Source organism: Erinaceus europaeus, chromosome 18 (genome assembly GCF_950295315.1).
Source record: "Erinaceus europaeus chromosome 18, mEriEur2.1, whole genome shotgun sequence".
Classification (NCBI taxonomy): Eukaryota; Metazoa; Chordata; class Mammalia; order Eulipotyphla; family Erinaceidae; genus Erinaceus; species Erinaceus europaeus.
This window is the reverse complement of record NC_080179.1, coordinates 51584355-51609186: the sequence shown is the minus strand read 5'-3', so window position 1 is coordinate 51609186 and position 24832 is coordinate 51584355. Positions and strand designations below refer to the sequence as shown.

The following is a 24832-nucleotide window of genomic DNA, read 5'->3' as shown; positions in this document are numbered from 1 at the left end:
TGTGAAAGCCACAACATAATCTCAAAAATGGGGGTTCTGAGAGGGGACTGCAACCCTAATTCTCAAAATGTAGTAAAATTTGTTTTGCAAATGTTATACTGTATCAGCTGTTTCTCCCCCCATCTGTCTCCTTTACCTCACCTGGAAAGATGACTAAGAATGATTTTTTAGGGTTTTTTTCTACAATATTTGAGGATTTTATGTCAGAAAAATATTGAGAATGCAGTAATTTTGTTTCTAAGTAATGGCTATGTTTCTTAAAGTTTGGGAGTGGGGTGTTAACCTTATGATTCACACTGAGCTCATCCCAAACAGGCCATTTTGCTTGTATTTGTTTGAAGAAGATATAAATCCCTTTCCCCTGACACTGTTTTGACTCATCATCGCTGTGACCACAAACAAGTTTCTTAATTACTATGATCATTAATTTTATATGTCAACTTGAACAGATCATAGGATGCCCAGCATTTGATAAAAACATTATTCTTGATGTTTTGGGGGTTAAATTAACATTTCAGTGGGCAAAGCATACAAACACATAGAACATTTACACATACCCCCTTGATTCTGCTTCTTTGTAGAATTCTAACAAAAGTATATGAAATTAGATTTTAGCAGGAGGATTAGGATTTCAACTAGAGAAGTTCACCCACTGTCGTTTATCCGCATGACAGATTTTATTGTGTTTCATCAAGCTCAGCAAAAACTGAGCTGCAAGCTGTATCATCCTGTAAACTGGGGAGAGGGCAGAGAGACTGTTGATGCCATAATTCTAGTATCAGACAGCTCACATCTCCATTTATATAGCAGGCAGCCTGGTAATGGCCCAGTTATTAAAGTCTTTCAATTAATCTATCCAGTTTTACGTGAGCAAACAAAGTTGAGCGCTTCTATTTCAGGTTAACTTCAAGTCATTCAGGTGACTATCAGATGTGGGCCCTTTGTAGAGGAGCATGCCCTGTGCAGATGTGCACCCCTCAGCATAGTGGGAACAAAAATTCGAGAGGTCTGTGCATAATAAAAGGGCCCAAGTTCCCTGGAAATCTGCATGTCTGTGCATGGATATTTATTCATTATGAAGTAATGGATCTTTATTAGAGAAAATATGTCACTTCAGAGAAAGCTTCTCTAATGGCAAAGATAAAATTATAACTTCAGCTGTCCACAAGATGTTCCTGTTGAAATCAGTGGGAGTTCACTTCTATATAGATAGTTACATTGCCTGGCCAGAATTGTAGATGCCAACTAGTACACTACAGTTATTCACATGTTTCCAGATGACTAGGGTTAAGTGACTTATATTTCCCTCAAACCAACATGTCCAGAATTCCATAATGGGTGAGTGTTGCAGTGAATTTGTGCCAGGTCTTTATTTATAGATGTGATTTGTGTGGAATGCTATAATGAAGAAAATAGAAGGAGATTCTCTGGGTAGTGGCAGAAATATCCTGTCACTGACCTCTACACAAGATAATGACTCTTCAGAGTCACACATTTCTGTTTCCACTTCTTTAATTACACAGGAATCCTTGAGTCCAGAAGATTTTATTCTTTCCTCTTCTTTCTTTCATTTTTTTTTAAACAGAACACTTAGCAGCTCTGGCTTATGTTGGTGTGGGGAATTAAACCTGGGACTTACATAGCTTCTGGAATGAGGGTTTCTTTGCATAGCCATTATGCTATCTACTCACCCTAAACTAAACCCTGCCAAAAGGAGTAAATTGTCCCAGGCCAGTGGAGGACTTGGAATAAGAGTGGTTAGACACAAAGGCATGTACTTTGCTTCACAATAAACTATATCTATGAGAGAGCATCTATTTACAAGGATGTCAGTTCCCAATCCTGCAGGCATATGGAATACAAGTCAAGATCAAGTCTTCAGAAACAGATGGGCTGAGCTCTGTCATTCAGAACAAAGTGTCTCTTTTCCCTACACATTTAATAAAATTCAACTGTCAAAAACCTTTGAACAGTTGACATTCTGCTAGACCCAGTGGGAAGCTCCACTATGATATATCTGCCTTATTCCCTTCATTCTGCTCCATCCCTGATGTGTTTTCTGACCCCTCTCAAGACTTCTGAGTTCCTGAAGAATCATGTGACTTGTTTGATTCTGACACAGACATCTTAGCCTTTCACCACCTCAATTCCACCTTTAAAATTCTGTTGTAGTTTCTTTTCTAAGTGCCCAGCAATTTTTTATAAGCAAAATAGGACTACCAGCACCGTGACTCCATCCAACATCCTCCCTCAGCCTGGTTGCTCTCCTTTTATATTTCCTCTATGCTCTAATTTTGCTCATTATTTTAGGACACCTTCCAGTTGCCATATTCCAACTTCTTCAGATTTGGAAAGTGAGAAATTGTAAATGCTTCTTTCACCTTTATTCATGTCTCTAGGAGACAGGCATTTTCTAAAGACTCAGTAGCACATTCAGTATTATGCAGTATACCATGAAAATATGATTCTGTTGTCAGGTCATTGTTTTAGCTGGTACTAAGAGTAAATCTTGATATCTTTTAAATGTTTATATTTTGGTCAAGGATCAAAATAATTATAGCTTTTCATTATTAGGGTTTGTGTTTGTTATTTTCCTGAATATCAAAAGATAAAAATCAGGCCAAAGATAAACGAATCTCACTGAAAGTGCTCTTGCACCTTACTATGTACTAATCCCCAAGCTTGAGCCTTGCATAGAAGAAGTTCCAGGGTGGGGAAACAGCATAATGGTTATGCAAACAGACTCTCATACCTGTTGCTCCTAAGTCCCAGGATCAGTCACCCAGCACCACCAGAAACCAGAGCTGAGCAGTGCTCTGGTGTTTCTCTGTGTGTGTGTGTGTGTCTCTCTCTGCATCTCTCTCAAAAAATGAAAAAATAAATAAATAAAATTTTTTAAAAAGAAGTTCCATACATTGTGGAACAGTGCTGTCCTCCCTCTCCCTCTCCCTCCACCTTTCCCTCTCCTGCCCTCTCCCTCTCCCTCTCCTTCTCCCTCCCTCTGTGTGTGTGTGTGAGTGTGTGTGTGTGTGTGTGTGTGTGTGTGTGTGTGTGTGTGCCTGTGTAAATGAGAATAAAATTGGGCCTGAGAGACTTCTCTGAGTATTATGAATGCCCGAGGCCCAGAATTCATTCTATAGCTCAATGCAAAATAAAAAATGCATGGCCTTAAATACTAAATCTTCTGAAATCAGAAGAGATAGAGCGTGTTCAGAGTGGTACTGCCTTGGACGCCTTAGATACTAATTCCTGAGTCTTAATGTCTTCCAAACCACCCCCATAGCTTTTCAGGAATAAAAATAATGCTGTATGAAAAGCAATACACCTGGAACTAATACAGCCAAGTTTAAGTTATAACTTTGTCCCTTGTTTAGCAAGCCTTTGTCTTGGTTTCCATCTCTGGAGCTGGATATACTGATTTCTGCCTTTTTCAATTCATTATATGATTTACTGGGGAAAATCAGAAAGTTTAAGTTCATGACAGCACATTTTAAATGTCTGTTGTGTCTGAAGTGCAAGGAAGTCCTTTACACCCGGTGGGATTCTCATTTGTGCTGAATCTCATTCATCTGTATCTCTTCCTATTATAACCTAGCTGAAATACTTCCCCATATAGCTAAGAAGACTTTTGAGATTTCTTCCAAGTCATTTACCATATATATATATATATATATATATATATATATATATATGCTTCCCCCCTTTTGTTGCCCTTTTTATTGTTGTTGTAGTTATTATTATTGTTGATATCATCGTTGTTGGCTAGGACAGAGAGAAATGGAAAGAGGAGGGGAAGACAGAGAGGAGGAGAGAGAGAAAGACACCTGCAAACCTGCTTCACTGCCTGTGAAGTGATTCCCCTGCAGATGGGGAGCTGGGGGCTCGAACCAGGATCCTTACGCTGGTCCTTGTCCTTTGTGCCACTTGTGCTTAACCCGCTGCACTACCACCAGACCACACACACACACACACACACACACACACACATATATATGTTTAAAGGGAAAAAAAGATGCCACTTTGATCACATACTTGCTATAACAGCCTAAGGGAAAGGACCTTCTCATCAGTTCCCTTATGGAGAATGAATGCAGGTATTGAGAACTAAATGCCTGAGGGTACAGTTTGATAGAGGTTAATGGTGAAAAAAATTAAAAACTACAGACTTTTTTGAACATGAGATTATTTTAGAAAATGAGATTGAAAAGGGAAAAAGAAGAAAGTCTACATCTTACTAAAAAGATTTCAAGGTACCTCAGACTATTATTTATTTTAAGTGGCAATTTTAAAACCTCATTATGAAGGAAGTGCTGAAATAAAGGTTCCAAACCTAGTTACAAATGACTCACTAGAGTCCATAAGGGAATGGTTATTGAGTTAAAAAAATATGACAGATATGAACGGAAGATGACTTTATTCTGAGCAACATCTTGGAACGTGCTAAAGTGGGAGAAGTTGTAAGGTTATGGTAATTGGCCAGTATGGGAAAGAATTCTACAGTTGGAAATTAGAAGACTTGACTTTAAGTTAATTGCTGTTGTGGACTTGTGCCGTTGAGAGATGTATGTTCCCTGTGCATTTCCTTTCTCATGTCTAAGACAAATGTTGCGTTAAAATTCAGTTGATCGGGAGTCTTGCGGTAGTGCAGCGGGTTAAGCACAGGTGGTGCAAAGCTCAAGGACCAGTGTAAGGATCCCGGTTCGAGCTCCCGGCTCCCCACCTGCAGGGGAGTCGCTTCACAGGCGGTGAAGCAGGTCTGCAGGTGTCTATCTTTCTCTCCTCCTCTCTGTCTTCCCCTCCTCTCTCCATTTCTTTCTGTCCTATCCAACAACAGTGACATCAATAACAACAACCATAATAATAACTACAACAATAAAAAACAACAAAAGGAAATAAATAATTTATTAATTAATTTTTTTTAAATCAGCTTATAAAATGACTAAATGTAGCAGACATTATGGCTGGCTTCCCAATCTTTGCTTATACTCCAGTTAGGTGAATTAAGATAGTAATTATTATTTTCCTTGCCAACGACTGGCTCAGGAACCCACACCTGAACCTGACAGTCAGTGTCGTTCCCCCAGTTCAATGGGGTGGTCCACAAAAATGAGTTTGTGATCTCGTTTACTGATTTTTAGAAGGTAGGGTAAGGAGATTCTCTTTTCTCCTAGAATTGGGAGTGTCAGCTGACTGGTACACATATGGACTGTTAGAACCATCTCCTATCAACAGAAGGATAAAGATAAGATAGTAGAGGGGTAGAGTCAAGGAAACTATAGGACAAAGACTCTATTGGGTTGTCATAAATGTCAGGATGTACTTTTGTATAGAAAAAAATCATCATGACTTTTCTTACAACTCAACAGATTAAATCTGCCCTGAAGCTCAATAATCCTGGCATGTGAACTAGTATTGTTCCTTACCATTTCATCAATGGTTATCTTCAAAAAATAACCTGATTCAGTACTGATTTAGAGTACTTTGTAAACTCAATACAGAAACAACACTGCAATCATGTAGCTCCACTGTGATTTTTGTGGTTTGTATAGGCCTGGATCCAAATTTGTTTTGCACTTGTGGCTATAGAAGAATTTTATTAAATTTATTAATCTCCTTAAACCTCAGCTTCTAAATTTATTAATCTCCTTAAGCCTCAGCTTCTAAATATGTCAAAATCTCAGCTTCTAAATACACAGTCACCAAGTGCAAGTAAAACAATTGCCCAAGTATTAATCAATCAGAAATATTGTCATGCTACAGAAATTTGAAATAATAATGAATATCAGATGTATTTGCACAGAATAAGTCAGACCACTTATGCAGTCAAAAATTGGTGGTTCTACTCCTCATGCTTGAGAGACCCATGCTTTATCCAGATTATACTCCTTAAAGACCATCTCTGCAGAAATCTAACTCTAGTATATTGTTGCTAAAAGTAGAGAATGATAAAATATTTTGATAGTTTCTTTTTTAATTAATTAATTTTAATAGGTTAATAGGGCTATAGATTAACACCTTTCCCACCACTATAGATCTGTGTCCCTGCACCCACCTCCCTACAAATGAGCTTAAGATCTACCTTTCTCCTTTCTCTCTAGTCTTTCTACTTCATGCAGTATTCCAAATTCAGTCCAAGTTCTGCTTTGTATTTCCCTTTCTGTTCTTTTTTTCTCAACTTTTGTTTATGAGAGGTATCGTCCCATACTCATCTTTCTCTTTTTTTTTAAATTTTTTATTTAAGAAAGGATTAGTGAACAAAAACATAAGGTAGGAGGGGTACAACTCCACACAATTCCCACCACCCAATCCCCATAACCCACCCCCTCCCATGATAGCTTTCCCATTCTCTAGCCCTCTGGGAGCATGGACCCAGGGTCGTTGAGGGTTGCAGAAGATAGAAGGTCTGGCTTCTGTAATTGCTTCCCCGCTGAACATGGGCGTTGACTGGTCGGTCCATACTCCCAGTCTGCCTCTCTCTTTCCCTAGTAAGGTGTATCTCTGGGGAAGCTGAGCTCCAGGACACATTGGTGGGGTCTTCAATCCAGGGAAGCCTAGCTAGCATCCTGGTGGCATCTGGAACCTGGTGATTGAAAAGAGAGTTAACATATGAAGCCAAACAATTTGTTGAGCAATCATGGATCCCAAGCTTGGAATAGTGGAGAGGAAGTGTTAGGGAGGTACTCACTGCAGACTCTAGTGTACTTCTGCTTTCAGGTATATATTTTGCAGTAGTTTATGGATACGTGTGCACATAAGCTCTCTCTCTCACAGAAACTGGTATACACTAGATTATGGGACTTTGTTAGAAAGTGAACTACCTGAGATGAAATTAGAGTGTACTATAAAAGGAAAGGTCTGTATTTGATATGCGGACTCTCTCAAAAGCCTAGACCAAGTAGATTAGAAGCATCCAATAGCACAGCTATATACAAGATACTGGGTACTGTACAGCAAACCATAACAAAGGGACTTTTCAAAGTTAACCCAATTAACAAATAATGTGATGATAATATTAACTATCGATTATCTTTTTGAACCCTAAGACAGCAGGAACCTCACATCTTCACTATAGAGCCCCTACTTCCCCCAGTCCTGGAACCCTTGGATAGGGCCCACTTTCCCATATGCATCTCCCAATCCATATCAAATAATATTGCATCCGCCGATCACAACCTAACCAAAGCAATGATTGCCACCTCAACATGCTTCACCTCAGACTGTATCTAGAGACTTCACGTGTGGAATGACAACCCTTCAACTTCATTACCATACTCATCTTTCTCTTTCCAGTTTAACTCACTTAACATAATTTTTTCAACCTCTGCTCAAGATGGGTCAGAGAAGGTGGATTCATTATTCTTTATTTTATTTTATTTTATTTATTTAAAATATTTATTTTGCCTCCATGGTTATCGCTGGGGTTTGATGCCTGCACCAGGAATCCACTGCTCCTGGAGGCTATTTTTCCCCTTTTGTTGCCCTTGTTGTTGTGATTGTTATTGTTGTCATTGCTGTTATTGTTGGATAGGACAGAGAGAAACTGAGAGATGAAGGGAAGACAGAAGGGCGGGGGAGAAAGACACCTGCAGACCAGCTTCACCACTTGTGAAGAGACCCCCATGGGAAGCCAGGGACCGAAACGGGGAATTTTAAGCCGGTCCTTGAGCTTTGAGCCATGTGTGCTTAACCCAACATGCTACCACCTGACCACCCCCCGTTTTTTTAATTTGTATTTATAAAAAAGGAAACACTGACAAAAACCATAGGATTATTCTTCTTCCAGCGTTTGCCCTTCTTCCATAGCCAGTCAACAGCGTCAGGTTGAGCCTGATGTCAAGTTTCGAGACCTCCTTTGAATCTGGAGAGGTGGCAGTCGTTGACTATGTGGGTCATAGTCTGTCTGGAGCATACGCGGATATCTTTGCCCACCCTGTCCAACCATAGGATAATGGGGTACAACTCCACACAATTCCTACCGCCAAAACTCTGTATCCCATCCTCTCCCCTGATAGCTTTCCTATTCTTTATCCCTCTGGGAATATGGACCCAGGGTCATTATGGGGTACAGAACATGGAAGGTCTGGCTTCTGTGATTGCTTCCCCACTGAACATGGGTGTGACAGGTAGATCCATACTCCCAGCCTGTCCTTATCTTTCCCTAGTGGGGCAGGGCTCTGGAAAAGTGAGGCTCCAGGACACATTGGTGGGGTCATCTACCCAGGGAAGTCCAGTTGGCATAATGTTATCATCTGGAACCTGGTGGCTGAAAAAAGATTTAACATATAAAGCCAAACAAATTGTTGACTAATTATGAACCTAAAGGCTGGAATAGTGCAGATGAAGAGTTGGGGTCGGGGGGGGTCCCGTTTTCTAGATAGTTAGTAGGCCTGTTTCAGTTATATTCCAAAGGACCCATGACTATACTAGTTTTTTTTTTTAATTTTTATTTATAAAAAGGAAACACTGACAAAAAAACATAGGATAAGAGGGGTACAACTGAAATTGGGGCATCTTGGAATGTTCCTACTCATGACCACAGAATGTGAGCTCAGATCTAAAGGGATGCAAAGGTCACATAGGCTCCTAAGCTGAATATGGGCCCCAGATCACATCAAATTGAGGGGGCTTATAGTCAACAAAACTTATACATCTTTTCCATATTTGGGAGATACTCTCTTCCTTTATCCAGCTTTCTGGTCCTTTTTCCAGCCATAACATCATCTCCCAAGAAAATAACTTGGATCTACCTGCATTTCAGATTTCAGGCTCAGGGAAGAAAAAAAAAAACTAGTATAGTCATGGGTCCTTTGGAATATAACTGAAGCAGGCCTACTAACCATCTACAAAATGGAGACCACCACCCCCCCCAACTCTTCATCTGCACTATTCCAGCCTTTAGGTTCATGATTAGTCAACAATTTGTTTGGCTTTACATGTTAACTCTTTTTTCAGCCACCAGGTTCCAGATGATAACATTATGCCAACTGGACCTCCCTGGGTAGATGACCCCACCAATGTGTCCTGGAGCCTCACTTTTCCAGAGCCCTGCCCCACTAGGGAGAGATAAGGACAGGCTGGGAGTATGGATCTACCTGTCACACCCATGTTCAGTGGGGAAGCAATTACAGAAGCCAAACCTTCTGCACCCCTAGTGACCCTGGGTCCATGCTCCCAGAGGGATAAAGAATAAGAAAGCTATCAGGGGAAAGGATGGGATATAGAGTTCAGGTGGTGGGAATTGTGTGTAGTTGTACCCTTCTTATCCTATGTTTTTTGTCAGTGTTTCCTTTTTATAAATAAAAATTTAAAAAAATAGCTTAGACTAGGGAGAACGGAAGCAACCAGTGGCATTACTCTATAAGACACAGCTAAATGCAAATAATGTCAAAGAACATAAATTATGGTGCTGTTGTGTATGATACAGCAAATACTAACAAAGGGATTTTCTAAGTTAACCTAATTGCCAAATAATTTGATTACAACCATAACTATCTATTGCCTTCTTAAACCATAAGACAGCAGGAACCTCCTGCTTCCTCGATAGAGCCTATATCTCCCCCAGTCCTGGAGCCTCTAGGGTGGGACTCACTTTCCTGCATCTTCTCTTAATTCACACCAAATGATATTGCATATTCTGATCCCAGCCTAAGCAATGCAAGGAGTACCACCCCAGCATGGTTCACTTTGGATTCATTATTCTTAATAGCCAAGTAATGTTCCATGGAGTATATATACCATAATTTCTCATCCATTCATCTGTTGTTGGATCCTTGGGTTACTTCCAGGTTTTGGCTATTACTATTTGTGCTGCTGTGAACATAGCTTTATACTTATCTTTTTGGATGGGTGTGTTTGAGTCCTTAGACTTTATCTCTAGGAGAGGAGTCACTAGATCATAAGGAAGATCCACTCTAGCCTTGTGAGAGTTCTCCAGACTGCTCTACACAGGGCTGGACCAGCTTATATTCCCACCAGCAGTGCAGGAGGGTTCCTTTGTCCCCACAAACTCTCCAACATTTGTTGTTTTCATTTCTGATGTATGACAATCCCACAGGGCTAAAATGATATCTCATTTTTGTCTTTATTTGCATTTCCCTGACAATCAGTGACTTGGGCATTTTTCTAATGTCTGTTGGCCTTTTGTATTTCTTCTGTGATGAATATTCAGTTCATATCCTCTCCCCTTTTGTAATGGGAGCATTTGTTGTTAAGTTTGTTGACCTCTTTATATATGTTGGTAATTGGTCTTTTGTCTGATGTATGGCATGTAAAGATTTTTTCCCTTTCTGTAAGGAGTCTCTTTGTGTGATGTTTCCTTTTACTGTGCAGAAGCTTTTCTTTCTGTTTTTTTTAATTATATTTTACTTTTTAATTTTTATTTATAAAATGGAAACACTGACAAAAACCATAGGATAAGCGGGTACAACTACACACAGTTCCCACCGCCAGAGCTCCATATCCCATCACCTCCCCTAGTAGCTTTCCTATTCTTATCCCTCTGGGAGTATGGACCCAAGGTTATTTTGGGGTGCAGAAGGTGGAAGGTCTGGCTTCTGTAATTGCTTCCCCGCTGAACATTGGCATTAGCAGGTCCATCCATACTCCCAATCTGTCTCTCTCTTTCCCTAGTGGGGCAGAGTTCTGGGGAAGTGGGGCTCCAGGACACATTGGTGGGGTAGTCTGCCCAGGGAGGTCCAGTTGGAATCATGGTAGCTTCTGGAACCTGGTGGCTGAAAAAAGAGTTAACATATAAAGCCAAAAAAAAAAAAAAAAAAGATAACTAATCATGAACCTAAATCCAAGAATATTGCAGATGAAGATTTGGGGTCTCCATTTTGGAAATAGCTAGTAGGTCTATTTTATTTATATTCCAAGGGTCCCATGACTTTACTAGTTTGTGTAGAAGCATTTCAATTTGATGTAGTCCCATTAGTTTATTTTTGTTTTAGTCTGCTTTGCAATTGGGTCTGTATCATTAAAGATGGCTACGAAATTTGAATTGAAAAGAGTTCCACCAATATTTTCCTGTAAGTATCTGATAGTTTCTGGTCTAACACCAAGGTCCTTGATCCATTTGGAGTTGTTTTTTGTTTCTGGTGATATGTAGTGATTCAGTTTCATTCTTCTGCATGTTTCAGCCCAATTTTTCCAACACTATTTATTGAAGAGACTTTCCTTGTAGTTTCTTGTAAAATTAGTTATATGTATATTATGTGACCCAGAAATATATATATATACATGTGGGTATATATGGCTGTATACCCATCTAAAGACATTGCAAAATGTTTGTAGAAGTTTTATGTTCAATTTCTCAAACTATACATAATCAAAATATCCATTTATGATACATCCATACAATGAAATATTAGTCAGCAGTCAGACAAATATAAGTATGGATATACTCAAAATGGATGGTTCCCCAAAATGTTACCCTAATTATATGAGGTCAAATTAAAATGCTATATTCCTTTTTGTTTAAATATTTTTTTTAATTTTTATGTTAGACTTTTTAAAATATATATGTATATATTTTATATTTTAAATGAGAGAGAAAAAAATATACAGAGGGGATGACTAGAGCAGTGCTCAGCTCAGGCTTATGGTGGTGCTGGGTATTGACAAATACTATATTCTGCATGTTTGATTCCATTTATATAAATATTCAGAAAAGGCTATCCTATAGTATAGAAAATGTTTGTTGTTATCTGGGAACAGTGGTGTTTAGAGATACAGAACATAATGGAGTCTCAAGGGGGAACATGGGTTGATGAAAATGTTCTACATATTGATTGTGATAATTTAAAAAAACACTAATAATTATTAAAGCTCATTTACTGTATAGGTAGAAAGGGTAAAATGGTGATTATGTGAATTATGCTTTAATATACCTAAATGTTTTATGTCCAGACAGTCAAAACAGATTTATTAAATCCAACGGTGTAATGCTGGTTGAATATAACTGAATGGAGGAACTGGGCTTTTGCTAGGTATATCCTTGATTGAAGCTTAGAAGCATCTGGAAGTAAAGTTGGCAGATAAAGGGTCACCAGGAAGCAAAGCAAAGGCTATCCCTTAGTCCCAAACTCATACAGCATACAAAGACACTTTGCTTATGCCTTCACCAATCAACAAACTCAGAAACTATCTACTGTTGAACTGGTTTGACAGAGGAGAAAAACAAAACTCTTAGAAGAGAAGATAATCACTTGACAGGACAGAGTGCAAGTCTCCCCCCAACACTGAGGCTCAAACCTGGGTCACAAACACGGCAACAAGTTATTTTTCCTGCTAAAATTAACCATGTTACTAAGACTCAGCCCCTAAAGATTGTGCATCCTGGTCAGTGTATTGAAAGGCCCATGCAAAATTTGATTGTAGTTCAAGAAATTATTTAACCTACTGCTTCATGGCATTTGTTTCTCTGGTCTCATTAATTTAACTCCATGCCTGTGTGGGCAATTACATAGTTGGAGACAGGAAAGCTTTTGCTATTAACCTTTCTTTCCAATATACAGCTCTGCAGGTTCTAGCTGCCTTGTGAAATATTCCATACCCCAAATACACACACACACACACACACATACACACACACAGAGGGTGGGCTACATTTATCTCTTCAGTTCATCTGGACACTGTATTCCTTCTCTCAGTTTTCAGTCTGGAAACCTGAAACCAGTCAGTCAGCTAGAGAGATTGCAGGACTTAAATCCTTTGTTTCCCTTGATTTAAAAGTCAAGTTCTATGCTGACTATTGTTCAGTGTCTGAAAACAGTATTTAACAGTGTGTGTGTTCCTATGTCAGTTAATCCTTAATGGATAGAATCAGCTATAATCTACATTACTGATATCTTCTGGTCTGTTGGATTTATTACTACGTATTATCATCCTGTAGACACAATCGTGGAGTATTTACTCACAATTGTGAGAGTGACAGCTGAAAGGAAAAGATAGGCTTATATCAGCTTTAGTCTTCTCTTCACCCACATTTCAACTACAGTCACATAAAAGAAAAATAAATGACCCTTGAATATTCACTAAAAATAGATTGTGTTATAATAATTAAAAGCTTGAACCAAGCAAGTAAGATATCTTAAAGTGAACATTAAAGAAAAAAAAGTTAGGGGAATTAAGTCTTGAATATTCTTCTTCTCTGCATAAAAAAATTTTAAAAGCCTTAATATTGATTAAATATAGAGAAAGTGTGTGAATTTAAATTCTTACCTTTCTAAATCATTTAATTAAATATCATTAGTAATGCTAAAATAATAAAACTAAACTAATCTGTAATTTTAAAGCATGCAAATTTTTCAAAGTCAGGGTAGTAATAAGATGCTTTCACTATTACAAACATTAATACATACTTATCTGTTGTTAAACTGGTGGGATTGATCATAGCCTGCTTCTTTTTTTGATATATGCTTCTTGCTAAATAAACTGTATTGAATCTCCTCCTACAACACATTTCCTCCAATTTATTTTATTTTCTCCAGTCACTCACTTCTCTTATCAAAGATGTTGTCTAGGCAGGTGAATTGGAGAGTAGAGGCAATTCTTTATATAACTCAGTACAACTGATACAGAGTCGTAGTGATATAGAAAGACAGAAATAGCCATAATAACTATCTGTGTCTATCAGATTTACTAGATAATTGGTTTTCACTTCACAGAGATGGTGTGTCTCCACAAGAAAGAATAGATTATTGAAACACTACAAGGAAAACCTTTTAGGTAAATATGCTGTGCTTTCTCTGATAAAACCAAGATTTGCTAATTTGGGAATCTGATCTGAGAACATAACAAGACTGTGAACAAGAGATGATGAGTAAACATGATCTGTTTAGCCTTTATCGTGCCTTTCATAAGCACCAGTTCAAAAGTGAATTAAAGAGGCCAGATGTTGTTGTACCTGGGTGAGCACACATTTTACAATAGGAAAAAACCTCACCTGCCCTACAGGGAAAGCTTCTCAAGCACTGAAGCTTCTCTTTCTCCCTCTATATATCCCCTTCTCTCTCTACCTCTCCTGTCTCTATCAAATAAATAGAATTAAATTTTTAAAAAGTGAATCAAGAGAGACCAGGTGGTAGTGTACTGTGATAAGCATACGTAGCATAAGGACCAGCTCAAGAATCCCAGTTTGAGCTCAAGAATCCTGGCTCAAGCCCAACTCCCACCTACAGGGGGGTCGCTTCGCAAGCTGTGAAGCAGGTCTGTAGGTATCTATCTTTCTCACCCCCTCTTTGTCTTCCCCATCTCTCTCAATTTCTCTGCCCTATCCAACAACGGCAGTGGAAAAAAGATGCCTGCCAGGAGCAGTGGATTCTTAATGCAGGCACCAAGCCCCAGTGATAACCCTGGAGGCCAAAAAAAAAAAAATGAGTCAAAAGAAAATGCAAATAGGGCTCCATACCATTTAAGAAGTAGAAAGCATGGCTGCCCACTATCTCATTACTATTCAACGTAGTGTTGTAAGTTATTTCCATAGCAATCGGGCAGGAGCAAAGAATTAAAAGGATACAGATTGGAAAAGAAGAAGTAAAACTCTTCCTATTTGCAGATGATATGATAGTATATAGAAAAACCTAAAGAATTCAGCAGGAAGCCATTGGAAATTATCTGGCAATATAATAAGTTGTCAGTCTACAAAATCATTATACAAAAGTCAATGACATCTCTTTATGCAAACACTAAGGTAGCAGAAGAAGAAATCCCAAAATCAATTCCTTTTACTATAGCAATAAAAACAAAATATCTAGGAAAAAACCTAACAAAAGAGTGAAAGACTTGCATATTGAAAATTATAAGTTACTATTAAAGGAAATAGGAAAAGGCACAAAGAAGTGGAGAGATATTCCATGTTCATGGGTTGGAAGAATTAACATCGTCAAAATATACAAATTTAATGCAATTCCCATCATGATCCTAACCATTTTTTTTTAGGAGAATAGGACAAAAGCTACAAATGTTCATGCCTCTTTCTTTTTCTATGCATTTCTCCTTCTCTGTCCTTCACCTCCCTCACTCTATGTAGAAGAGCATTGATAGAGCCCTCACTTCCCACTTGTAGGGGGTCTACTTCACAGTGAAGCAGGTCTGCAGTTGTCTCTATCTTCCTGTCCTCTCTCAATGACTCTACATAATAAAATAAATAAGGAAAGAAATAAAAGGAATAAATAAGTAAGTAAATGGAAAAAATGGCCACAGGGAGTTGGGGATTCATTGTACTGGCACCAAGCCCCAGCGATAACCCTGGTGTCAATAGTGTGTGTGTGTGTGTGTGTGTGTGTGTGTGTGTGTGTGTGTGTGTGTGTGATGTCCCACAAGCACTGAACTCCAGTAATAATCCCTGATGAAGAGGTAGAGAGGTGGTGAAATGCAAGAAAATACCTAAATTATAAATAGACTATAGACTGGGAGAAAGCAGTTAAGACTAGAGTAGCCTTATCATGAATAGAGAAGAGCGAATGTGAAGAGGGACCAGGTGGTAGCACAATTGATTAAGCACATGTTATAATGTCCTAGGACTGGGATTCAAGTCCTAGGTCTCTACCTGCAGGGGGAAGTTTTGAGAGTGGTGAAGCAGGGCTGCAGTGTCTCTCTGTCTCTCTCTTCCTTTCTGTCTCCCCCTTCTTAAATTCTGGCTATCTCTGTCCAATAAATAAATAAAGATAATTAAAAATTTTTTTAAAGCGAATGCAAAGATACCACAATGAAAAAGAAGAGACAAGTCGACACTTCTTCAGTTACAAAAAACTGAATGATTACAGACCAGGGCTGGGAATCATTATGGTGCTACAATTTCATGCTACACTAGAAAGTTTTGCTAGGTAAAGTAAGGTTTTTTTTTTTTTTTTTTTAGTTGGGAATTTTTCAAGTTAAGAAGGACAAGATTTGACATATGAATAGGAAAATGGTCAAGGGTAATCATTTCTTTGTGGAGAATTGGGTGGAGTTTACATTGTATTTTCTTTTTTAAAGGACTTTGGGGAGTCGAGTGGTAGCGCAGGGGTTAAGCTCAGGTGACACAAAGCACAAGGACCAGTGTAAGGATCCTGGTTGGAGCCCCTGGCTCCCCACCTGCAGGGAAGTCACTTCACAAGCGGTGAAGCAGGTCTGCAGGTGTCTATCTTTCTCTCCCCCTCTGTCTTCCCCTTCTCTCTCCATTTCTCTCTGTCCTGTCCAACAACAATGACATCAATAACAACAACAATAATAAGTACAACAATGAAACATCAAGGGCAACCAAAGGGAATAAATAAATAAAAAATATATAAAAGGACTTTGATCTGTGGAGTGGTAGCTCCCAAAGCAGTTTATAGAAGTCTGGAATTCAAATCTGTTCCTAGATCAGCTGATCAACTTGAAGAAATATTGGCCACTAAACTACAAATGTCACCTTTTATATCACAGTAAATGTTGCACGCAGCTCTACCACTTGTTTTTAAATAAACTCAAAGGAGCAAGACATGAGGATGATGTGAAGATTTATGTAAACTCACAGGATTTTTTTCATTTGCGGAGATGGGAAAATAGAGATTATTACTAAAACTTGTAAAAATCAAGAAAGGTTTGAAAAGTTGCATTAGAATATGGAGTATTAAATGGATAAGCATCCCCAGAAAATTAAAAGTTTGTTTTCTGTGTCAGTGATAAGAAGGAACACATCTTACAGAAAACGTAAAGACATTTTTCTCAGGGACTATACAAGATGAATGCATCAATAAATTCAAAAACTACTTATATAAACTCATGATCTTTGGGCATTTGCAAAACTTTTCTAATCTTTTACAGTTTATATCATTGAATCACATTTCACCACAAGATTTTATGTGCTGTTACCATCAGATATAAAATATTGGGGTTCACTGGTACTACAGAAGCCGGAGGTGACATTTTTTATTTATTTAAATGACTTATCCTATATCATATAAAAATTATAACCTGGTTGTTTTACTTTTAAAATATGTTGCCATATTAACTTCCTAGTTTTTTTTAATTCATCTCGTGTATACCAGACCCCTAAATTTGTAGTCTTCCTGTGAAAGTGAGCACAAAGAGATGGAAAACAAATTTGCATTTCCTTATACACTTTTCAAGTCTCAGAAAGCTTAAATCCATTTTGAACAAGGGACAAAGTATTCTCACAAAGCCCAGAGTCATCAGATTGAATTTACTTATCCAGAAGGTCATCTTAATGTCATAGTAAAAAAAATTACCCAGTGGTTGTGTATAATTACCCCAGATAGTCATATTATACTACTTGACAAAACCATAGGGTATCTAACTTAGGATAAATAATCTATATTTAATTAATATGGACTTGGCAACTGGCTTAATTTTTTGTTTGTTTTTTAGCTTGTTTTAGCAGTAGCAATAAAGAGAAGGATATGCAAATACAGAGATCTGTTCTCCCATCTGTAGTTTCTGTTGTTAGTATCACATGTAGCTTAAAGATATGTATGAACCTAGAAGAAATTTGTACAAAAATATACTAATCTGACCACTTTCATACTCTCGTTATACAGATAGAGAAGAATACTAGTTAGTAATAAGGTATGGATTTTAAACACCCATAAGTCTCTGGTAAATTGACTTATGGGTGTTCAAATCCATATCTTATTATTAATTGGTATTTTCCATTTTGAGAACTTCCATCATTCAGTTTGGCTGAAATTTTTGGAGATATCATGGAAGTTTTCAAAATGCAAAGATTTTGGACCCAGCATAATCGCATTGGGAGAGTACCTGCTTTGCCATGTGTATGACCCAGGTTGAAGCCGGGGCCCCACTGCACTAGGGGAAGATTCTTTGCTGCAGTGGGTTCTTTCCCTCTGTCTTTGTCTCTTCTTCTCTCTTTCTTTCTGAAAAAGTCAGCTCAGAGTGGTGAAGCATTACAGTGGCAACAACAGCAAAGAGTTTGGGTTTTAAGGTTTTCCATTTTCCTAGGATTTATTAGTGTTCATGAGAAAAAGCATAATGATAACTAAAATAGTTTATTTGAACAGGTAATCAAGGGTGTATTATTTCACAGAAATAAGTATGAACTTTTATGAGAGATGTTGTACTTTCACTTACTGAAAATCACGATTTACTAATTTGAGAATGTTCCCTCAGAATATAATAACTATGTGAAGAGTGAGTCATCAGAAAATAGTTGTTTATGCTTTTTAAAAAACAGCCTTTCGTGAAGGGTGCTAACTGGGTAGTGATGTACCCTGGTGAGCACACATGGTGCAATATGTAAGGGCTAGGGTTCTAGCCCTGAGTCCCCACCTGCAGGGGGGAAGCTTTGGGAGTGGTGAAACAGGGCTGCAGGTATCTCTCTTTCTCTTTTACTCTTTATCTCCCCCTACCCTCTCAATTTCTGGCTGTCTCTATCCAATAAATAATTTTTTTATTTAAGAAAGGATTAATTAACAAAACCATAGGGTAGGAGGGGTACAACTCCACACAATTCCCACCATACAATCTCCATATCCCACCCTCTCCCCTGATAGCTTTCCCACTCTCTATCCCTCTGGGAGCATGGACCCAGGGTCATTGTGGGTTGTAGAAGGTGGAAGGTCTGGCTTCTGTAATTGCTTCCCAACTGAGCATGGCATTGACTGGTCGGTCCATACTCCCAGTCTGCCTCTCTCTTTCCCTAGTAGGGTGTGTCTCTGGGGAAGCTGAGCTCCAGGACACATTGGTGGGGTCTTCAGTCCAGGGAAGCTTGGCCGGCATCCTGATGACATCTGGAACCTGGTGACCGAGTACTGAAGCTTTGGGAGTGGTGAAACAGGGCTGCAGGTGTCTCTCTTTCTCTTTTACTCTTTATCTCCCCCTACCCTCTGAATTTCTGGCTATCTCTATCCAATAAATACATTTTTTAAAAATTTAAGAAAAAAAAAAAAGAAACCTGATTCTTTCCTTTCTAGGCATGAAGTACCTTGCTACCAATTCCAAGTGCTCTGTTCCATACTCATAATTACTTATTAATGATTCTGATCAGTTTTGTCCAAAGGGAATGATTGTCAAGAGGTAATTTTTTAATAATACGAACACTCAGGTGTTTTAACTTCATACTAACTACACAAGTGAAAATATGACTTCCCTTGGATTATTCTTCAGAGCTTGATTTCAGGGGCAGAGCAGTGGTTGTACCTGGTTACCTTGAAGAAGGTCCCAGGTTCAAGCCACCAGACCTCACTGACAGGGGGAAAGCTTCACAAGCAGGGATGCAGTGCTACAGGTGTCTCTCTATGTCTGTATCTCTCTCTCCTTCCCTTTTATAGATAGCGATATTGAGATAAATAATTCCAGTCTGCTCTCAGTATGTTTCCAGTCTAATTGCTCTCATTTGAATGTTTGCTGCATTCTCTTAAGTAGTAACCATGTGTATATTCCAGACATCATACTGTATTTATAAAGCACTTTGTTATAGTCCTCAAAGCACCCTTGATATGATGTGGTCTGATTGGCTTACTTTTGCCTTAGTCTTCTTTGTAATTGGATTCATTGCATTGAAGATGTCTTTAAAATTTAGATGGAAAAGAGTTCATGACACCAGAGGAAGCTTCACTCTGGCATCTCCCTCTCACCCTCTTTTTATCAGAAAAAGTCATCTCAAAATGGTAAAACCACATCAAAGACAAAAATGGGGGGAGAATGTTGTATGCTTTACATTGGGTTGTTCTAGCTCTCCCCCTGCCAAGAAAATTGGTTCAGTCCTGCTAGTTTTCACGGGCCCGTTTGTCCCCGCCCCAAGGAACCCCAAGAGAGTTCCAGAGTTGCAGAGTTAGAGAGAGTGCTTGGCACCGTCGCGGGGCAAAGAGGCAGCAGAGTTCTGTTTAGTGATTAGTTTGGGTTAGTTTATGAATCATTGTTCCTGAATAAAGAAATACAGCTTCCCTGCCCAGCCGTATGTCTCTGGTCATCTCTGTTACCCGCCCGCGAAGCTAGCCTGGCCAGCTGGAGCCACCGAATTTTAACAAAAAATGGCGCCCACGTGGACCTGACATGCGCATCTCTCAGATAAGTGAAGACAATTTGGCTACCTATGTACTATGGCCTTCTCTTCTGCTTGTGAAGAGATCTCCAAGGCCTCTGCTCTTTCTTCACAAGACTGTTTTGCTGTTTCTGGAACATTTATCTCTGGACCACTCTGTGGTTTCCACGCGCTCAGGCGCACTCAAAACAGCCAGATGAGTCGGGAAGAGCCAGCGGGAAAGAGGCGAGGCGCAGAGCTGCCTGTTCCACCTGGTGGAACAGCCAGCCAGCCGGCTGCGCCCAGACAACCCCGCGCACCGCCCCCGCAGCCCCCGCAGCCTGCAGGAGGCCGACGCCACCACACATGAGCCTGATGCCAACATGCAGGAGCCCAATGCCACCACACAGGAGCCCGATGCCAACATGCTGGAGCCCGATGCCAACACGCTGGAGCCCGATGCCAACACGCTGGAGCCCGATGCCAACTCGCAGGAGCCCAATGCCACCACTCAGGAGCCCAATGCCAGCACGCAGGCCAGCCCACAGGAGCCGGCTCTCCACCGCGTGGCGGAGGGCACTGGATGCATGATCCCTCCACGCTGCTCGGCCACTGCGAACAGGGAAGCAGACATGGCAGGGCCATGGGGCAGGGCCGTGGTGGCCTATCATGGCCGCCACCCCTGGGCACCTCGGCCCGCGCCTTCTACAAGGCTGGCCCGCCCGCCCTCGTGCTATGAATTCTGGAACGATCCCGGACCTCCCGGACCCCCGGGCTCCCTGCCAAAACTGGGTACACGAGATCTCCAGCTGCCAGTCCGGTCTGAAGGCAGACAAGCTGGAGTACGCAGAGATTTGTACAGAGATCTCAACCTGCAATTCCTAGAAGTGAAGCTGCCCAAGAGACCACCACTGGACAATGCACCCCCCCAACAACTAAGACAGTACATATCTAAATTCGTGTTTGAAATGACATGTCTTCGTAACAAAGGTTTCTCTCCTTGTACATTAATGACCATGTTTATGTGTATGTTTAAAGTTTGGTAAACAGTAACTTTAAGGCTAAATTCTTACTAGTGAAAGTTAAATGAAAAAGGTTTTCAACGTAATTCTCATAAAGATAAAATTAACTTACATTTAAATTCTGAGGTAAAAATTAGTTAACAATCAATATATTTTAACTAAGTTGGTCTAAACAAAAGGTTAAATAGACTTGTTGATATGTAAAACTCTCGATTACCTTCTCTATTAGAAATGGTAGATTACACAATGGCTATGCTAATTATTCTCATGCCTGAGGTTTCCTTTCCTGCACACACCTAGGGTGTGTCTCCATCTTGAATGGGTGTAACAAAAGGTTAAAAAAACGTTGTTGATATGTGAAAGTCTCAAATTCCTTCTCTATTAGAAATTTTAGATGGTGCTGTGGTTATGCTAATAACAAGTTTTGTTTCATAGTAAGTAAATTGCAGCCAGCTGCCTTTGGGACTCTAGGCCATTCCCCACCCCCATACAAATGCCTGTCGAGGCAAGTACACCCCCCCAGAGGCAAGAAATGTTTTTTTAAGCTGATAAAGTTTTGTCCACAGAGACAAAAAGATTGCCCCCTCAGGCCTTCCCTTGGCAGCACACTGGTTCTTGTTACTTGCTTACATGTTTCTTCATGTTTGTGCCAGTTTCTTTTTTAAAAATGCCTGTATGATAGAGGTTTCTGTTCACCCCACACCCCTGATACTGTGGTCATTTAGTTAAAAAGAAAAGGGGGAATTGTTGTATGCTTTACATTGGGTTGTTCTAGCTCTCCCCCTGCCAAGAAAATTGGTTCAGTCCTGCTAGTTTTTGCAGGCCCGTTTGTCCCTGCCCCAAGGAACCCCAAGAGAGTTCCAGAGTTGCAGAGTTAGAGAGAGTGCTTGGCGCCATCGCGGGGCAAAGAGGCAGCAGAGTTCTGTTTGGTGATTAGTTTGGGTTAGTTTATGAATCGTTGTTCCTGAATAAAGAAATACAGCTTCCGGGGTCGGGCGGTGGCGCAGTGGGTTAAGCGCATGTGGCGCAAAGCGCAGGGACCGTCGTAAGGATCCCGGTTCGAGCCCCCGGCTCCCCACCTGCAGGGGAGTCGCTTCACAGGCGGTGAAGTAGGTCTGCAGGTGTCTATCTTTCTCTCCCCTTCTCTGTCTTCCCCTCCTCTCTCCATTTCTCTCTGTCCTATCTAACAACGAATTGTGTCAACAAGGGCAATAATAATAACCACAACGAAGCTACAACAAGGGCAACAAAAGGGGGAAAAAAATGGCCTCCAGGAGCGGTGGATTCATGGTGCAGGCACCGAGCCCAGCAATAACCCTGGAGGAGGAAAAAAAAAAAAAAAAAAGTCTAGTCATAATGAATAGTAGCAATAAAAAAAAAAAAAGAAATACAGCTTCCCTGCCCAGCCGTATGTCTCTGGTCATCTCTGTTACCCGCCCGTGAAGCTAGGCCGGCCAGCTGGAGCCTCCGAATTTTAACAACAGGAGAGTAGGTTGGGAGATCTGGGAAGCACTGCTGTAAATTTTCCTATGGAACATTTGGGGCTTGCAAGCAGTGATATGTGAGGAAATTAGCTTGAGAGAGGGGTCAGGGAAGGTAAATGGGATCATGAAAAGGCAGTAGATAAGCTGACAGTGATCAGAGCCATAAATGGTGATTTTTGGAAGAATGAAGACCACTGCTCATTCCAGTGACCCAACCCGTCTCATTAGCTAAGTAATGCTGGCAGCTGCATTCAGAGCCACAAATGAGAACTCAACACTTAACCAGAGTCAACTTTTTGAAGTTGCAAAGCTAGCTTATCTCTTATGAACTTTGCTATTATGGATATTTAATTATTTTGTAAGTTCCTATTACTCTGAGGGGGAAAAACTGACTTCTGAACTACAGTATCTAACACCTTTTTAAAATATTTATTTATTCCATTTTGCTGCCCTTGTTGTTTTATTGTTGTAGTTATTATTTTCGTCATTGTTGTTGGATAGTAAGAGAGAAATAGAGAGAGGAGGGGAAAACAAAGAGGGGGAGAGAAAGATAGACACCTGCAGACCTGTTTCCGTGCCTGTGAAGCAAACCCCCTGCAGGTGGGGAGCCGGAGGCTCGAACTAGGATCCTTGTGCTGGTCCTTGTGCTTTGCGCCATGTTTGCTTAACCTGCTGCACTACCGCCCAACCCCCTATCTAACTCCTTTTTAAGGTACAATATTTTTATGAATTGCAAGAACTTATATAAAGAAGGTGTTAGCAATTTCTGTGTAAACTCCATTTCCACAAGTTTCTGTTTTCTGGGGAAAATTGCTTGAGGGCAAAAGTTGGCATATGATGTCCAAGTCTCTGATTGCCCACACCTCACTTCATAGGTATTTACAAATAAGCCTATCAAATTCATGATTTTTGGCATCTGTAATTTTAGAAATAAGAATGGTTTTGATAGTTTTTGAGTTTAACGCTAATGCGCACAATTCTAAGAGAATCACAGAACTCAGGAGTACAAAAAGTTGTATTGTATAGCTTCTAGTGTCATAATCTTTTGAAAGCCAAAAAAAGGAAATACCAGAAAATGTTGGTATCTTGAGAAGGCACCAGGCTTGGATTTCCTTCATCATCGTTCTGACCTCAGATTCCTCTTCTGCCTTACTTCCTGCCCCATGTTATTCATCAAGAAAAAATATCTGAGCTTTGATATCTGGGGCATTTTTTCAGAAAATCAGTGAAAAGACACCCAACAGTCTCTTTTTGTATTTTGAGTCTGCATTTGAGTGAGCTGGATTAAGGGCTCTATGCACTATAAAATACTTGGTGGGGAGAGACTTCATAAACAAAGCCTGAAAAACATTGCCCTTGGAGGCAGTGCTTATCAACAAGTCCAGAGAGATAAGACAAATGTCAGACAAACTCTGGCAAAGATATATCCATGTGTAATTCCAGAGGCTAGGGGGGAATCAAGTATAGGCAAATATAGTTCTCAGGAATATTGTAAATCAGTGTACTTTGATCAGATGTCCTGTCCACAGTAAACCCCAGCCCCAAGCTGAGGTGCATGGGAGCTAAACTAAAATCTAGAGCTTTCTTTCCCCAATTCCTAAGGAGAAATTGGATTTCTTATCTAAGACTAGAACTTCATTCTATGAACCCTCTGATGACAGTGCTGCCTCACAGGATGGTAATCAAGTGGACTAGACTTTACTTTTTTGATTTTACTGCAATTTAGGAAATTCACCAAACTCTACTCAAAGCAGAGAGGTTTCAAGAAGGATTGGGAAATGGGAAAATTCTGATGTTCCTATACTAATTGTTCAATATCAAATGAGTCTCTGTAAAGAAAGATACTTAAGGATTAACTACCAATATTTACCTGTGAAAGACCTTTGAGTATCTGATGAATATACTAAGAAGATTAATGAGATTATGCTAGCATAGTAATTATATATTAATATACTAAACATACTGTTTTTACATGTCTCACTATTATTTTGGTTAGCTGTCTCATGATATTTTGTGTGTCATTTTAATTCTCAAGATTCAAATTCATGTTTGTCTTCAAGGCAACATATTAAGTAGCCTGAGACCTTGAGAGTTTCAGAATATTGTGCAAATCCTTCTCCTTCTGGTTTATCTCATTTAGCATGATTCCTTCAAGTTCCAACCAAGACGTGGTACAAATGGTATGCAGGTACCTCTCATGAGACTATAAGAAGCTATACTCATAAGTAAATCATTATTTTCAAATTTTAAAAAATCTTATGTAAAGTTACACAACTGTTACTGACAAAGACAACTCTGTAAGCCTATTTTTCTGCATAACATCTCTGAAATGTTGGCTGTTGAGTCTCTTAATACAAACA

At 39.7% G+C, this 24832-nt stretch overlaps 1 protein-coding gene across 1 annotated transcript in view; it reads left to right on the top strand.

Annotated features, from left to right (window-relative positions):
* The window catches only part of NCKAP5 (NCK associated protein 5), a 1079978-nt gene that overhangs the window by 981473 nt on the left and 73673 nt on the right, over nucleotides 1–24832 (top strand).